Source organism: Centrocercus urophasianus, unplaced genomic scaffold, assembly GCF_019232065.1.
Source record: "Centrocercus urophasianus isolate 14NV4802_14NV808 unplaced genomic scaffold, USGS_Curo_1.0 seq_9, whole genome shotgun sequence".
Taxonomy (NCBI): domain Eukaryota; kingdom Metazoa; phylum Chordata; class Aves; order Galliformes; family Phasianidae; genus Centrocercus; species Centrocercus urophasianus.
In genome coordinates, this window is record NW_024885532.1 from 29,616,626 (window position 1) to 29,634,648 (window position 18,023).

Sequence of the window (18,023 nt, forward strand, 5' to 3'; positions counted from 1 at the left end):
AAAGGACCCAGCTCCCTGTATGCCTTACGGCAGCGAGAGGTCACGGCTCCAACGCTGCTTGGAAGACGCCTTCCAGAAAGTCACGCTTACGAAGTGGACACCGAGGACTGGCGCTGCGATGCTTGCTGTGTTTGCTATGGAGAGTAAAAATAACACCTAAGAAATGAGCAGGAACACATTGCACCGCCCCGGTGCTCTTGAAATCGAAGCGTAAGAAGGAAACGGGACCGATGCCAGCCTGAGCTCCTGGAGAACGGGGCTGGGAGAGGTGAGGGCATCACTCTGCTGAGCCAGGGAGGAGGGCAGCAGAACTCTGCTTCTTTCATGTTGCCAGCAAACTGCTGGCTGCCACAATGGAGTGAGCTCCTGCTTGTGCCCATTCAGGGTGTTTTCCCCCTGGTCATAGCATCAGGCAGCAAGAACCAAAAATGCAAGGGGTGCAGCACGGTGCTGGGTGGCAGATAAGGATCACTGGCTCAGTAAAAAGCAAAAATCGCAGCTCTTTTTTCAGAAAGAAAATGAAATCTAAGATGTATGTGGTGATGATTTTAGAAGAGATAACTTGTATAAATGTGGGTTAGCAAATGATTGAACAACGGTGACTCAAGTTTTATGATCAGACCTGACTGTAGCAGTGTTTATGTGTGTTTCAGTTTGTTGACACGTTTGTAGCAATACCTTCTCATGAGGATGATCCCACATGCAGGCATTATGTTTGAAAAACCAATACGGTAAATGCAGGTGAGGATTCATCAAAGTCTGAGCTCTTTAGAATGGAAGCTTTAAGCACAGACTTGGTGGAAGGGTTTGGTTTTGCTCTATAAACTGCAGATGGCAAAGGGCTGGTGGCTGTCTGCCCCCAGAGTGGGCCAGTGGGGCTGCAGTGTGTGCACTGTGCGGCCCTCTGGTGAGTTGGACACTGCCTCCAGTTCTGTGCTACCCATGACTTCTTGAGGATGCCCTCTGTCCCATCATCTGGATCGTTAAAGATGTGAAACAGACTGGACCCAATAATGACCCTGGGACACTCTGCTTGTTGCTGGCCTCCAGACAGGCTGCACCTCTCACCAAGACCCTCTGGGCCCAGCCATTCAACTCATTTTTGATCCACCTCTCTTTCTGCTCATCCAGCCCATACTTTAACAGCTTCTCTCTGAGGATCTTACTGGAGATGGTGTCAAAGACCATACTGAAATCCAGGGAGACAGTATTCACGTTTCCTCCCCATCCAGGAGGCTGATGATTTCATTATAGAAGCTTACCAGGTTGATCAGGCACAGCTTCTTCTTGGTGAATCCACTCTGGCTATTCCTGATGTTTTTCTTCTCTTTCATGTGCCTGGAAATGGTTTTCAGGGTGAGCTGCTCCATCACCACCCCAGGGACTAAGGAGAGACTGACCAGCCAGCCATTCTCCAAGTGCTCCTTCTTGCCCTTTTTGAAGACAAGAGTGACACTTACTTTTCTCCAGCCTTCAGGCACAGCTCCCAGTTACCACGATTGACCAAAGATTATAGAGAACGGCCTCACAATCACGTATGGGTGCATTTGGTCAGGGCCCATGGACTGGAAGATGTCCATGGAGAAGGTGATCCTTGAATGCTAACCAGCTCTCTTGGGCCTCTCTTCCCTGCAGGGCCTTACCCCACAGGACTACCCAGCAGATCCGTGGAGAGGCCCAAGTCTGCTCTACAAAGGTTCAGGGTTGTGAGCTGGCATTTATTGCTCCTCCTTGCTCTTGGGATCCCAACCTCCTCCATTTTGTGGTCACAAAAGCCAAGATTGCCTCCATCCTCCACATCCCCAGCGAGCCCCTTGTTGCTGGTGGCCACAAGGTCCTCTCCTTTTGGTTCCTTTGTCACTTGGAGGAAGAAGCTTTAAGAACACTTCAAGAACCTCCTGGTTTGCTTATGTCCCATGTGGACTGGTGGCACTGGTCGGCCACCCTCACCCTTGTCCCTTTATCTCCTGCTCCTACTTGTGTGCTGCTGTTTTTCCATCTGAATCATTTATCATGGCCTAGGAGCACAGCAGAGCTGTGATTTGCGCTGAAGCCGCCAGCCTGCAGGAAACAGCAGGGCTCTAAGAAAAGGGAGGCTCCGGTTACAACTTCCCTCTTACTTACTGCTCCTGGCAGCACAGAAGCAGAACTGCCGTGAATGAGACGGAGCCTCAACCACGTGCATCCCTGAGACACAAACACAGGCTGTGAATCCCGCAGTACCGCTCCATCCCTGCTCATGAATCCTCCCCGAGATGCCTTGGCTTTAAGGAGCACACGCAGCTTTCCTCCTAAAGCCAGCCAGCTGCACTGGTTTTGTCTCCTGCTCCTATTGCACCCACAACCTCTCTGGGCAGCCTGTGCCAGCGCCTCACTGCCCTCTGAGTAAAGAATTTCACCCGACATCTAAGCTATATTTCCCCTCTTTTAGTTTAAAGCCATTCCCCCTTGTCCTATCACCATCAGACCATGTAAAAGCAACTCCTCCTGCTGCTTGTAAGCTCCCCTCAAGTCCTGGAAGGCCGCTTGTTGGTGTACAGGCGTTTGGAGGACTTTGGTCAAGCAAAACGTGGGGCAACACTGTGTAAGCAGGGATGCATAACATTATTCCTGTTGCCTCAGATGCATTCTTTTATACAGAAAAGTTGTTCTGTGAGTGTGGATAGGCCTGTTTTTGGGGTGCTGGTCCCACACGTGGTGTGCAGCTGATGCCCCTACATGACATGGAGAGCCTCAAGGCCCAGCGTGGCCACCCCCAAGCCGTGGGGCTGTGGGGTTGAGGCTGTGGGGTTGAGGCTCTGCTGGCCCAGCGCAACCCATTTGTCTGCTCGTCTTTCACTTTCTCTTTTTGCAGTGGTGGGTGGGGCTGCAGTTACCTTGGTCGATTACTTACAGTTTGAATGGGAATCACAAACAAAGGACATGTTTAATAAGAAGAATGTTTTCAGCGCTGTTTCTAAAGCCATGAGCACTCTGCATTGTTGGTGGGTGATGTCTTTTTTAATGCACTTCCCCCCATGTTTTGTTTTTCAGGAGGCAGAGAGGCACACACAAACACAGCTCACATCCTGGGACGCAGCACACGCACAGTGTGCTCACAGCTCAGCAGCGAGTGGTGCTATTGGGGTTCAGGTAACGAAATGGGGGGAGAAACCCTCCCTCCTTCCCCATTGCTCTCACTGCAGCAGCTGCTGGAGATGCCCAGGACAGGGGCTCTGCAGGCTGGGGTTGCTCTGTGCACACTGCAGAACGTGAGAGCAAAGTGATGCGGGCAAGGAGGGGGCACGGGGGGCACACGAGCTGCTGCACAGATCTGTGCTCACAGCATGACGAAAATCACATGGTTTCCTATTTCACTGCTCTAACTGAGCTTCCAGATTTACCATATTGCTTCTCTGGGAGCTGGTGAAAAAGGCAGCGGTGTTCACGTGTGCCAAACTGCAAAGAGGTGACTGTGCTGCGAAGTGAATGTGAGCTGTTCTCAGCACCTGGACCTTGGACCCTGCTTCCTCACCATCTCCATTGTCCCCATTATCTCTATCATCCCACCATCCCTATCATTCTTATCACCCCCATGATGCCACAACACTCATTGTTCCCATCATCCCCATCATCCCTATTATACCCACCACTCCTAGCATTCTTATCATGGCTATGATCCCATGATACTCCTCATTCCCATCATCCCGTCACCTCCATTCTCCCCATCATTATCATCATCCCCATCGTCTCCACTGTCCCCATTGACCCCATCATCCCTTGTCCCCACTGTCCCCATCATCCTCATCACTTTCCATCATTCCCCATCGTCCCCACTGTCTCTATTTTCCTCAAGTCCCCATGGATGGCATCCATTCTGAGATGCTAAAAACACCTCTTTCTGAAATACTGAAAAATAAATGAGGTGGATTCTTTTGTTTTACTTTTTTTTCTTCACTTTTTTGTTTCTTCCCTGATTTTCCATCTCAGAACATCGTTAGCAGAAATGTAATGAATCTTTAGGAGGGCTCCCAGAGTCTGTAGGGCTTTGCTTGGTTTTGGACTGGGTTGTTACTGCTTGAGGAAGTCACCTGAAGGTTAATGCAATTGCCATAATACAACAGATGTAAGAAAATAGATTATATCTTGATTTAAAGTCTGGGCTTCCAAACGGTGCAGCTCCCATTGGAAAACACCCAGGTTTTTTGAGCCGTTTCCAAAACACTTTTTAAGGAAAGCACAGAAATGAATCAACGGCCAGAGCCGTGGGGTCCCCCTGCAGCCTGTCTGCAGAGCCCACTGTACAGCACACAGCACAGGCAGGGGGCCAGGTGGGAGCAGGAAGGTGAGAGGGGCTCTTTGTGACCTCCTCACCGCTCCTGGTGCCCACGCGGGATGCTGAGTGTTTCCTGGGATGTGGCGACTGACTTGCGATGGTTCCTGGGATTCTGGGTGTTTGATCCGAGGAAATCACCAGCGAGCCAGGAAATGTCAAGATTACATCACAGGCAGAAATGTTTTAAAGCCCTGAAAGAGAGCTTGTTAAAGCCCATTTCTCCGCAGCACAATCCCAGCTGCTTTCATTTTTTGCGTTGCACTTCAGCTTTACTGCAACGGGCGAGCGGAGCCTCTCCCAAACACCGCTCTGCTTTCTTCTCCCCCAACACATGCAGCTTTCACCAACCCCAGCTCCTGGCTCCCCCCTGGGATGGGGCCATGGCCATGGCCAGCAGCACGCACACGGCGGGACGGAGGGACACAGCTCCCGTGCCACCAGGGATCTGGGGGTCCTCAGCGGTGCCTGCCCCGGCCCCTGGGACCTGGAGGAGGTGCCAAAACTCACAGCGAAATCTCACCTCGTTGTCTCCTCTTTAAATCCCTAATTTTGCAATGCTGTTAAGGGGCATCCAGCGGAGTATGTGACCCACACGTGTTTTAATTTCTTTTATGGGCTCTGGTTTGCTCTGTGCTCGATGTGTTTTTATAAAATGAAGATTTATTGGAACCTGGATTTTATGGCTTTAAGGTTCAATTGAGAACAGATTGCGAGTTTTTCTTTTTGGAAGAGGTTGGGGATGTTTGGAAGAGCCCCAAATAACCACGGTCCACCCATGGCACTCATGAAATCCCAGGCCAAGGCTGACACCTTTTCACTTAACTTAAGCTATAATGTCAAAGCAAAAATTTACCATCATCTCCTGTTATGCCTTCCATATGCGATGCTCTACTGCTTATAGAGGTGTGGTGTAAAGCTTGGCTGCCCTCGTGCCAGTATTTAAAGGGAGGCTGCGAGTATATAAAGGCAGGCTATGAGAAAGAAAGGGACAGACTCTTCGGCTGGGTCTGTCGTGATAGGACAAGGGGAAATGGTTTCAAACAAAAAGAGGGGAGATTTAGATTGGGAATATGAAAAAGATTTTACAGTCAGGGTGGTGAGGCAGTGGCACAGGTTGCCCAGAGAGGTGGTAGCTGCCCCATCCCTGGAGATACTCGAGGTCAGGTTGGTCAGGGCTCTGAGCACCCAATGGAGCCGTAGGTGTTCAGTGCAAGGAGTTGGACTAGGTGACATTTCATGGTCCCTCCCAACTCAAATGGTTCTATGAAATGATGATCTGTACCATAACAGAGCCTGGACTCAGTGCCGTGCCCAAGGAAGGACGAGTCAGCAAGAAATCCAAGTACACATTATGAATGGTGCTGCAAATTCCCTTTCAGATGTGCACTTGCATTCCTGGCTTTTCCAGCAAAGGCACAGAGATGCCACTGCTTTCTAAAGCAGCCATGCACCCAGTATATTTTAATACACACAATCATAGAATCATAGAATTGTTTGAGTTGGAATGGAGCTTTAAAGGCCATCTAGTCCAAATTCCCTGCAATGAACAGGGATACCTACAGCTCCATCAGGTGCTCAGAGTTCCGTCCAACCTAATCGGTGTCTGCAGGGGTGCGGCATCCACCAGCTCTCCGGGCAACCTGTGCCAGCGCCTCACTAAAGGGAAGCTTAGAACTGCAGGAGTATCCATGGAGCACACACCATGTGTTTGTATAGCATTAAGCACAACCCGAAGTATGGGCAATAAACATAGCCCTGTTAAGAGCAACATTCATTCAGAGCAAACTCCAGCTCCCGGCACACTCTGTTCACTCCGCGGCAGCCGGAGCCAAGGCGCAGCCCCGTGCTGGCGGTGTCAGCGCCACGCATTGCGTCCCCAGGCACGGCAGCACGACGCGAGCAGCGCCGAGGAGCCGAGCCCGCCCGCCTCTCCGGTTACCACGAGGTGAGTAAACAAACACGTTTATCACAAGGCAGCGGGGCGCTCCGCCAGCTTTGGTTAAAATTAAACAATAAAATCATGACGGCATGAGAAAAGTCCTCCACGAGAACGCTCATCCACGCGAGCACCAGAAATACATCTTGTCACCGCGCCGGGCCCCCACATCTGTTTTGCCACCAGAGGATTCTCCACCAACAGCGGCTTTAATGGGAGCAAGCAGCCTGCTTGCAGACACGGGCTCCAAAAATACATCTCCTTTCCTCCCCGCGCAGTCCCGTGCTTGGCAGGGAACCAGACATAAGGTTCAGCTCCCAGTTCAAAAAGCCCTTCTGTAGGAATCGGCTGGGAGCTTGATTTAATAAAAACCCGCCCAGCTTCCTCCCGGGGGGCTGACGGGATGCAGAGCCCCGCACCTCGCGGGCTCCATCGAGGCACGGCGCTGCCGGACCCCATGGCTGCTCCCAGGGCCAAGACGGGGCGCTTTGTGCCACAGCGGGGAGCTGAATCGGAGCTGTTGCCCCAGGCTCCCCCCGGGCTCTGAGGAGGAAGAGGAGGGTTTCTCCGTGTGCAGCACAGCCATCAGCCCCGGAGTGCTGGTCTCTGATAGAGCGTAGCACAGTTGCAGTGCAACTCACAGCTGAATTATATCTTGAGTGTTGGAAATCTTGTAAATGATATTCCATTGACGAGCATCTACCCGCTCGTCAGCTGCACCAGGCTCAGGAGGACGTCCTGCCCTAACCACATTCCATCTCCATGTGAGCGCAGAGGTGGGATCGGCCCTTGGAAGGTCCTTCCTTCCACGGCTACGGAGCTGCGTCAGCGCCCTACAACCCAAAACCTGGGGCTGAGCCACCGTGAATCCAGCGCTTCCTTCACCTGTTCCAAGGGAGCAGCAAAAAGCAGAGAAGGGAGCACAGGCAGCACGGGAGACAGATGCAGCCCAAATAGTAAACATCGAAATGAGCCCTGCTGACATTCGTAAATTTCCTGGATCCGTTTCCCTCCTTTCCCAGCGTTTTGCTGAGCACTGTGGGATTCGAGCCATTATTATTTTAAGCAGTTTTTTGGCTTTTCTGGCTGCAAAAATAGTCATCACTTGTAAATTTAAGGCACTGCTGTCTTATCTGGTGTGCAGCCAAAGCGGATGGAAACAATAGAAGAAGTGTGAACTTTCTCCTTCATCTCAGTGAACATTAACTTCAAAGCCTGGCTGTAAAGTCTCAGATGTAATGACTATTTGTCCAAAGGAGAAACACATCAGCTTGATCAATGAATTAAAGTTATAAAACACAGAGGTTACATTTGCTCGGCACTTGTGAAAAAACACATGGCTGTGCTTGGGTGTGGGGCAAACTGTTACCGAGTTATTGGGGAGAGGCTGGTGCTGCTGGGCTTTCTGTCCCCATGGTCCCTCTGTCCTTGGGCACAAGATGGAGCTCGTTTTGTCACTGAGGTTTCTCTGCAGCACTGCTAAGCTCTAGCAGCCAAATGCCATGGGACCTGGGCAGCAGCGCTGGCACAGCTATGTGAGGATGCTCAGGGATATCAAAGAAATGTGGTAAGATCCCTAGATCCCTCATTTTTCCCACATTTTCCATTTTTCTACCAAATAGTCCATGAAAATCTCCTGGGCACCCTGCTCTGGGTGTCCCTGCTGGGGCAGGGCTCGGCCAGGTAGCCTGCAAATGTCCCTTCCCCATGAAAAAGGACCAGAGTCCAAATCTCTTTTTGCTTCCGTAACTTCACATCAGGAACCTGAAGGGAAGAACACTTCTATTATTTGAGTTTTATCAACTATTTTCCTAAAGATGACCACTCCACGACCCCTTCTAGAAAACACTCCTCCTTTCCTTGTTGTAGCTGATGTGAAGAGCCCAGACCTGTCCCATTCCCATGCAATGGCTGCATGGGTCTTGTCTGGGAGGTTTGCCTGTAGGAACAAGGCCTGGCTGGCTCTGTGCTGGCAGTCTCCCTAGAAGAAGCAAGCAGAACCCTGCCATGAGCACCACTTCTCCCTCCTGGGCAACAGGGCCGGGCAAGTGGAACACGCTGCAGCTCTGCCTGGGGAAGGAGAGGAGGAAGTGCCGGAGTATGAAAGGAGGGTTTGTCTGAAAGCTGCCTAACATCTTTTGCCAACAGCTTGTTTGCACCAGCTCTGGGCGAACACGACCAGGAGAGCTGTGTTGTTCTTGTACAGGAGCTGGGTTCAGCTGGAGCAAACTTCACCTGGCCCTGCTCTGCTTGGCCTCCAGAAGGTGAGTTACCAAGAGGCCTCCTCCATGCCATCCCTTCACCCCATCAGTGTGCCCAGGGAACAAGTGGTGGGACTGGCCATGAGGGGCTGGAGAGGGCACCCTCCTTCTTGTCCTCAGTCCTCAGGAGACCCGGGGATGTCACCACACCTGGGCTTGTACGTGTATTCAATCTGCTCTTAGCAAAGGGGTCAGTGACAGCTGTCCCCTTTCAGTGCTCCAAGTCCCACTTTTCATCTCCAGTGGGTCAAGTCCTGGGCTTTGGAGCAAACTAGGAGCAGTGACATGTTGTGTTATACAGTCAAAAAGCAATGGTCACTCTCTGGTTCAGTATGAGGCCTCACCTCGAGTACTGTGTTCAGTTTTGGCACTCAGCACAGAAAAGACATGGAGGTGCTGGAGCAGGTCCAAAGAAGGGCGACAAGGCTTGTGAAGGGCTTGGAGAATATGGCCTATGAGGAAGGCATATTTTGGGGAGAAGGAGGCTGAGGGGAAACCTTATTGCTCTCTTCCAATATCTGAAAGGTGTTACAGCAAGAACGGGTTGGTCTCTTCTCACTGGTGGCAGGTGGCAGGATGAGAGGAAATGGCAGTAAGTTGTGCCAGGGGAGGTTCAGGCTGGATATCAGGAAGCACTTCTTTACAGAAAGGGTTGTGAAGCACTGGCATAGGCTGCCCAGGGAGGTGGTTGAGTCACCATCCCTGGATGTGTTTAAAAACCGTTTGGATGTGGTGCTCAGGGACATGATTTAGCAGAGGGTTGTTAGAGTTAGGGTAGGACGGTTAGGTTGTGGTTGGACTTGATGACCTTTCAGGTCTTTTCCAACCTGAGCAATTGTATGACTCTGTGATTCTATTTGTAAACAGAGGCCTGACAGACGCTTTGGGTGGGAGGCGTGAGATTTATCAGGAAAAAGCAAGAGGAAAGCAAGAACCTTGAAGGCTTATGATCTGGCTGTGCAGCTGCAGTGATAGAGTGAACTCAAGATCAAAGGCAACGCACTGTTGCTCTCCACACCTCGCCTAGACCAGGGATTAGACCCAGTATTAGTTATCAGGCAGTATAAAAAGCACAAACATGCCCTTTGCTCTTTGGAATATACGGAACCCAGAAGGATGCCAGATTTGACTTAGGAAAGCACATTTGCATGTGTTGGTTTCTTCAGCCCTGCACCATTCCTCAGAACCCTCTGCTGCTCTGGGTGGAGACAGAGCAGGGCTTCAGACTACTGCTGCTGCAGGAGTGTAATTGCAATTGCTGCTTGGTGCTTCTGCTAATCTCTGAGACCTGCAGCAAGCAGTCAAAGTGCAAACTGGGAGTGTTTTGGGGCAGGGATGCACTGCATAAAACAACCCCACAGAACTGGAAAAAACCCACGTGAAACCTTTTGGTGCTTGCATTTCACTGAAGGAAAGGAGGCCAGACTGAAGCCCAGGCTTCTCACTTGGATTTCGGCTGCTTGGAGAGAATCTCCAATACCCGGTTTTGCAGCAGGGTTTGCCCAGTGTGCTGAAGTCTCAGTGTGGTTCAGCTCTCAGCCCAGTCTCTGACCAGAATTGTGCCATCATTCTACAAAACCCATTAGCTCACCTTCTGTGTCCAAAGGGGTTTTTGGCTTCTGGGGCCGCAATAGGAAGGTGGCAGCAGTGAAAACCCGTGTCAGCCTCTGCAACAACCATGCTTCAGCACAGGCTGCCTCTAAAAGCCACGTACTGCAGAACAGATGGTACATCTGTTTCTATTTCCAGTATGATCTCACTAATCACTTTTTAAGAATCTAGCATTCAGAGCTAATCAACATGAGCTGAATTGCAGTAAATGTTCCTACAACAATGGAAAACCCTTTGCAACTGCCTTTCCCTAGGTTATCCCCTCAGGAAGCAGAGTTTATCCTCTGCCTGAATTTGGCCAGAAGCCCCATGATCCCTGCAAAGCCAGGGCCTCTCCCTGAAGAGCTTCTGCCTCATCTAGGTACTTGTCTGTTTGACAAAGTAGAGCTGACTTTCCAGTTCAGTAGTCAAACCAACAGCTAAACGCTCACTTTATGGGTCAACCCCAACTCCTCACAGGGATGGAGGGGAGAATCCCCATGGAGACCTTGCCATGAGCACAAGGCTTATGAAGAAAAGCCATCGTCCTCTATAATCTGCGATGTACAGCATAAGCTCAAAGTTCAAAACCCTCCTGTTTGTCATACAGAACAAGATTTTTAAAGAAGACTCCTGGAAGCAGTATCATGTCCAGCATGCCAGGCAGCCCAGAGGCACATCAGATAGCTGAACTCCCCAGGTGACTCAAGGATCCTTGCCCCAGATGTCCCCATTGTGATGGATGTGCCTGGGCTGTCCTCTGGAGATGGATAAGTGCAGGAGCATTGCTCTGGGCATAGCTACTCCCAGGACAGCTTTCAAGGGCCCATGGGCAATCTCTGCCTCCCTGCCAGATGGTGTTCCTCCAGCATGCCCCACTGGGCTGTCCATCTATCCACCAGCTCTCCTCAATGCTTACATGCCTCAGCCCAGGGCATGCAGCACCCTGACCTTGTCACACTGCAGAAACCCAACACTGGTGAGTTATGGCATTGCTGTCATTATTTCAGGCATTAGGACCTAAGAAAAAGAAATAAACAAACAAACAAACAAACAAAAAACCTAGACCCTAAAAAAATCTATTTCTTTCCTAGGTCCACAAGCACAACCCACAAGACCAAGCAAGACCTGAGATGTAACACATGGCAGAGAAATCCTTGCTCTGGCTGAAGTGTTCTCAATTCCCTTCCCAACATGACTTGTCATTGATGTTTCGATGCCCTTGCTCTCAGGACACGACTCTTTATGACTCCGTTAGGTTATTACATTCACTGTCTGTCTGATTTTAAACAGGGACAGGTACCAACGCAGCAATGCTAACTTTTATTTTCAAGACACGGCAATGGGTCTCAATGGTGCTTTGCCACATGTCCTGAGAACACATTTCTTTGTCCCATTTTTTTTGCTGCCTCCATCAGCATCCATTGCTGGGGTCACACAAAGCACAACAGAGCTGTTACAAGCCTTAAAATGGCAACCTCAGCATTTGTAGAGTAACCACTGACTGCAGGGGGTGGTAGGCGTGCATTTGCAGCTGTGTTCCTTTTAAAGCTGATTTATTTTAACGAGAATTTCACGGCACGCAGCTGGCAGCAGCCGATAGACACGGCAGTTTCCAGTTGCTCTGCTTTGGAGAAGTCTGAGGTACTCAGGGCCTTCTTTGTCCTCATCTTTCCAATGAGACCAGGAATCTGGAATCTCAGCGTCCTGGGCAAGTCTGGAATAAGACTTACCCTGCTGGTGGGACCTGACGGGAGGTACCCATGAGTGTAGGGAGGGAGCTGGCCAATGTTACTGAGGAAGTATAGACTAGATATGTAAACAGTGAGGTGGATGTGCAGAACTCCAGGCTCAAAGGATTGTGACCAACTGCATGAAGTCCTGGTGGAGGCCAGGCACTGACAAAGTGCTACAGAGTCAGTACTGGGTCCAGCACATTTAACATCACTGATTTCCTGGAAGATAAGGCAGCATGCCCTCAGTGAGTTCGCAAGGATACAAAACAGGGAGGGGCAGTCTGCAGAGCAGGACCTGGGGTCCTGGTGGACACCAAGCCAGCAATGTACACTTATTATGTAGAAGACCAACGGCCTCCTGGTCTGCATTGGGAAGAGCATCACCAGCAGATGAAGGGAGGTGATTCTTCCCATCTACTCAGCACTAGCAAAAAACATCTGGGGTGTTGCGTCCAGATTTGGGCTCCCTAAAACAAGAGGGGCTTTGATATATTGAAGTGAGCTCCTTCAAGAGTCACAGTTAAGGGATTGAATCAGCTGACACGAGAGGCTGAGAGTGCTGGAATTACTGACCCTGGAGAAAGCTCAGGATCTTATCACAGCGTCTAAATCAATGTGTTTAACTACTTGATATTGAGATTCAGAAAAGAAGACTCTTCTAGGTAGTGCCCAGCTCAGGACAAGAGACAGTGGACACCAACTGAGTAACTCTTTTACTATGAGGGTGGTTGAGTGCTGGAAGAAGTTCCCTTCAGAGGTTGTGGAGCTCCTATCCTTGGAGGCACCAGACCTGACTGGACGTGATCCCACACATTCTGCTCTGGGTGTCTTTGCTTGAGCTTGGGCTAGATGCTTTCCAGAGATGCCTTCCATCTTCAACCATTCTGTGAAATATGTTTAATTCTCCAGCATACAGCAATGTTACTTCAAAGTATTTCAACATTTTTACCTCATTACAAGAAAATTGGCTTTAAAGCCCAATAGCACAATGAATCTTTGTCAAACCTGTGGGGCCAGAGTTCCGAAAGCTCCGAGCTTGAACAATCTAACAAACTAAGGTACAAAATGCACCACGTGACTCAGATGTTCCTACTGCAACAACCATGCAATCAAAAGCTTCTCAAACATAGCCCTTTGTTGGCAGGACAGCGTGGAGCCAAGTTGCTGTGATTCAAGTTTTAGAAGAGACTTTGTAAAATGTCAGGAGTTACCCAGTGCCATCCAGTGTTGGTAGCTAGAAGAAGAAAGGATAAGCATGGTTACAAATGGGTGTAGCCCAGTGGAACAGGAAAACAGAAAAATCCCAGTTCTTCCTTTCTGTATCAGGGGGTCAGTGATGGCACAGAAGATGTGCAGCACCGAGGTCTGTGAGGCAGCTGTTCCTCAGCAGAGATGTGCCTTAGTTGTCTTGTTAAAAAAAATCTTTCACCTTTTACAATCACTTTTCAAACCATGTAATCAGTTTGAGAGAGATGTAGATGGCCCCTTTTGTCATGAGGCTCATGCCTGTAACATCAGTCTAGAGAGAAAGTCGTGCTGATTATTCTGGTTAGATGTTCAGGAATTTAGATTAGAAAAAAAATATGTAGGAGTTGTCTCCTTCCTGAGATAAGTATAGTTAAAACATTACCTTTTCTCCTCCTTTATCTCAGATATTGCATTTGACCTGCCTTTTCCTTGAAGCCTTTTAAATTTCACAAGATCCCATGCATATCAGACAAGGAAACACTCTCCCAGTCATGGTCTTTTGATAACTGAGTAACTGTACTTAGGATTTGTCCTTCAGAAGACTGCATGAAACTCAGTCAGCACCATGGTCCCACTTAACAGAGAAGGAAACTGAGGCACAGGCCCCGATCTCCCCAGTACAGCAGAGAGCTGGGCTCTGTCTGGGGGGCATGGAGAGAAGCTGGATCTCACAGCCCAAGTGAGAAATAGGAGAAGGGGAACACGAGGCACTGAGATGCCTCAAACCCACCAGGGTTTGGGTGGTGAGGGGATTCCAGGGTCATGATTTCATCTGTGGTGTGCATGGCAGAGAAACCCTCTTTCAGTCACTTCTAGTACTTCAGACTCACTTCCTCTGCCCTGAAGCACTCTGATTTCCCACAGAAAAGAAGACAGCAGCAATTTGAGCAGTTCTCTGCCAATTCTTTATTTTACCCCCTAGAAGACAAAAGGAAGACAGCAATGGGAGTACAACTCAGATTAACACATCACGAAGAGTAAAATGAATGGCACTTGTTCTCCAAAAGACCACATTGCACTGTGTGTCTGGAGGGCTCCTCACATTTTTCTTTTCTCCTCCACCCACACACCTCTGCAGCGGATCCTTGCTGCCTGCTGCCAACAGCCCACCTTCCTACCTTACCTTCTCCTGAGCTCCTGGAGATGGGCCAGGCGGTGTGGCTGCAGCTCACGTGCTGAGAAATCCTGTCCTGGAGCCAACATGCTTTTTCTTTTCTGGACAGTCCCAAGAACCTGGGAACTGATTGGCCCTGAGTGCCTGCAGGAAGACCCCTGGCTCATTAATAATATCTGCACGCTTCACTGGGGCCATGCACCGCCTAGGTGCTCTCCACAGCTACAAGATGCTCAATCCACCTCACGCAGAGCTTTCAGCTTGAAGCCCAAGGCAGAAAATCACTAATTCCTATGATGACTGCCCAACCTGGGCCTCAGCAATTCTTCAAGAAGAGAATTTTCCATAACAGGGGCCACAGGACAAAGCACAGAAGGAGCTGAGTGGAGAAAGGACACTGGACAAATATAACATTCATGGGAAAATAAACCAACAGTGCATATCCCCCTCATTGAGAAGGTTTATAATGTAAGTTTGCAATGAGCCAGTCCTACTCCAGGGGTTTTAGAGTCTCAACAACCAGGATGAAATAAGAGGAGTGGGAAGGAGGCAAACCTGTGATTCTCTGCATTACGCAGCATAACTCTGCTTTGTTTACAGGTTGGAGACTTTTTTAAACCTATAAATAAACTGGGGATGTTAATGATACCATTAATCTTCGCTGGCCACCGTCCCAGCTATTTTCAATGCTGAGGTTACCTTGCATCCCTCAGCAAACACCAGTCTCCAGGGGAGGACTGGATGCTGTGTACCCAGCCCCGGGCCACTGCTCTCAGCAGGACACTGCTGCGTCCCTGGCTATGCACCAGGACGTGTTCCCAGTACTGGCCCTCCTGGCCACGGGCCTGGAGGAAGCAAAGAAAATACTCAACAGGGAATAAATGACAGGAGAATGCACGATCTCCTTGTCTCCTGCTAGGAAATGCCCTGATGGAGACCCTTGCTTCTCTGGAGGTCTGGCAGCCTGCTCCCCTTCGTCTACCTTTCCAAGGGGAGAAAAGTGACTACATATTGCTCTTCTGCTCTCATACAAAGCTGGTCTGAAATAGCTCAATAATATAGGGACTGCAACACATCCTTGCCTTGTCAGGTATGGTGGGACACAGAAAAAGCTCCATCTCTAACAGCATAGAGCTGCACCACAGGAGGGTCAGTCTTGGTTTAAGGAAAAGGTTCTTTACCGGAGGGTGGCGGGTATGGAAGAGGCTCCTCAGGGCAGTGGGCATGGCCTTAGCTGCTGGATTTTGAGGAGTGTTTGGACAACAGTAGCAAACATAGAATTTGAATTTTGCGTGTTCCTGTCCTCCTGGAGCAAGGAGTTAAGCTGATGGTCCTTGTGGGCCCCTTTCAATTCAGGATATTCTGTGATTCTGATTCTTCTCAATGAGGCGTCAATATGGGATTTGTTGAGGACAGCAACAGCAGGACCATGTCTGCTAGGTATGGTGCTCATGATGCACCAGGGGCTGGTTTGGCTGCAGATGCTAGTCTGGCAGTAGCTGCCATGCTCCCTGGATTCACCTCACAACTGTAATATGCTTTTGTTTATTATTTCTGCTACAATATGTCAGAAATATGAATTCCTAGAAGAGTAAACAAGGATTTCTCTCCTTTTAGAAACAATGTTCACACTTAGTGGAAATAGGTCCCTTTGAAAGCCAAGCCTACAGAGTTTTCCTTTGAACTCCCTGCTTGGATACCCAAGATGGTCAGGGTACAGCCACATGTGGCTAGAGAAACAAATGTTCCTGTACCACCAGATAATGATGCTGGCCACCCTTCTATTTTCTGTAACCTGCCAAGAAGTTGCAACACTCTCTCAGCAGTAGCACAGAGTAGTCATTCACACCCTGGTCCCAAGTGATGTTTGGCTATGGAAGTTATGAGAATTTTCTCTCCTGAAGCACTCAGCATTGTGACGCAGTTTCCTTACATTCTCAGGAAGCACACTGAGTTTTCTCTGTGCTGTTTACTTTGTGCTGTTTACTGTTATTTCCCAATTCCATAATACCTATTGTTGTCTGGATGCCACTTCCTATAAAGTATCCACAAAGGACTATTAGGAGAAGTTTGGATGCTTTTCCTTACCTTACCAATGACATTTCTGGGCCTGTGTCAGCAATTTCTCCGTGGAGATCCATCCCTCCTGACCCGACTTGCAACTCACAAGTAAAGCAACCTGCTCTCCCTCAGGAACTGCAATGAAATTCATTTAACTTATTTGGGTTTTACTGTGCTTCCTTGATGATACACAATGGACAATCTGAAAGCACTGTTAATGCCACAGCTTCCAAGCTATCTAACCTCTTTTGGGGTTCCTAAAGACAGGGAAAACCATATGTAAAGACCAACAGCAATTCATCAGATGAGTTGCTCTCCATATAGAAGATGGCTGCATTAGAGAGTTAGCCATCTACACTCTATTGGGATAAACTGGAGTAACATCAACCTCAGAAAGGGAGTGGGGAAAAAGCCCCTCAAAATCCCAGCTTTTCTCCTCATATTATTCTGTGCCTAATGAAACAGTGTGTCTGGTGAGAAAACAGCTGGCATCAGACACGCAGAGGTCCTCCAGACAGACTCAACTGAACATTCACCTTGACGAAGTAATCAACTTGTCAAGCACAGGAAGTCCTCGCAGCCAGACCGATGATGGAGGGTAACCAATACTCCATCTGCAGCATCAAGCAGTCAAGGATTTGAAATATCACAAGGCAGGAGACCTGAAACGTTAGAGAAGAAAGAGTGTAGACAAGGGGATAGATTAGCAACATGTATAGTCCAGAAAAATGAAAAAGAAAAGCCAGCAATGTTTCACACTGGCCCCAAATGAATAGCAGCCTCATATGAAGTGGTTAAGGCTTGTTGCATATGGTGAAAACACAGGCTAAGCCAAGCAAACAATCTCAGGCTAGTGGCACAGAAGAAATAATCTCTCCAGAGCAAGAAAAGGCATCTGTTTCTTCATCCCAGATATGAAAATGTCCATGCCCAATGTGAGCAGTGCTGAGTGCTCTGTGGGCAGGTGACACCATCTCCCAGCTCCTGAGGGGGACAGACAGCCACTGCCCCGGTGTGTGATGCCTGCAGGCAGTCTGACTGAACCCCAGAACAGGGGTTGGATGCTCCTGCTCCTGCAGATCCCAGTGCTACACAGGAGGGCCACTGGCAGTGGTAGTGTCAGGAGATCTCCCCATGCTCTTTTGAAGCAGCACCTCAACAGAGACGCTTGATTGCATAAAAAAGGCTCTTAAAGCCAGCTAAAATAATTCCTGCCTGTTGACCCATTATTATTGCTTAGAAAAAACACCAAATAAACACAAATCCTAAGAGGGGGAGTTCTCTGCTTAGCATACAGATAACGCAGTGCGATCCAGGGGTAGGAAGGTGCAGCTACAGCAGGGACAGGTGGTGCTGCTAAAGATTATCCAAACGGTGGCCATTTCTTTCCACGTTCCCAAAAGGAGGGAGAGAAGGGCGACAGTGCCTCAGAGGGACAACTGGAGCTGAGCCCCATGCCATGCAAACCACTGCCTGTGCCTGCTGCCTGGAGAGCCAGTGGCTGAGGATCCACACCCTGTCTGGAGAAGACACTTGGGAGACTGAGATGTTATGTACATTGGACATAGAAATGTGAAACTCACTTGTTAACGTTGATAATTAACTATTGTTTGCCTAGGAGAGTGTGCTGAAGCTGTTTATTTGGAAGGCTGCTCCCAAGGCAGCAGGAGCCCATGGCTGCGTTGTGTAGGTCACACCAGACTCACAGATGAAGAAGTTCCTTCTTTGGTCCTAAGTGCTGCTGAAGAGACAGCGGGATTCA

General features: G+C 49.3%; 1 long non-coding RNA gene across 5 annotated transcripts in view; it reads right to left on the reverse strand.

Moving 5' to 3' along the window:
* Positions 1–12,455: 12,455 nt before the first annotated feature.
* LOC122171307 overlaps positions 12,456–18,023 on the reverse strand; it is a 54,202-nt gene continuing 48,634 nt past the window's right edge. Inside the window, exons 4-6 of one of the 5 annotated variants that reach the window (XR_006171964.1) lie at positions 16,798–18,002; positions 13,817–16,396; positions 12,456–13,072 (exon numbers count right to left, since the gene is read on the reverse strand). This is a non-coding gene — a long non-coding RNA (uncharacterized LOC122171307). Of the gene's footprint in view, positions 13,073–13,816; positions 18,003–18,023 lie in introns of all 5 variants that reach the window. The other 4 variants (XR_006171967.1, XR_006171966.1, XR_006171965.1 and 1 more) reach the window with 4 other exon arrangements.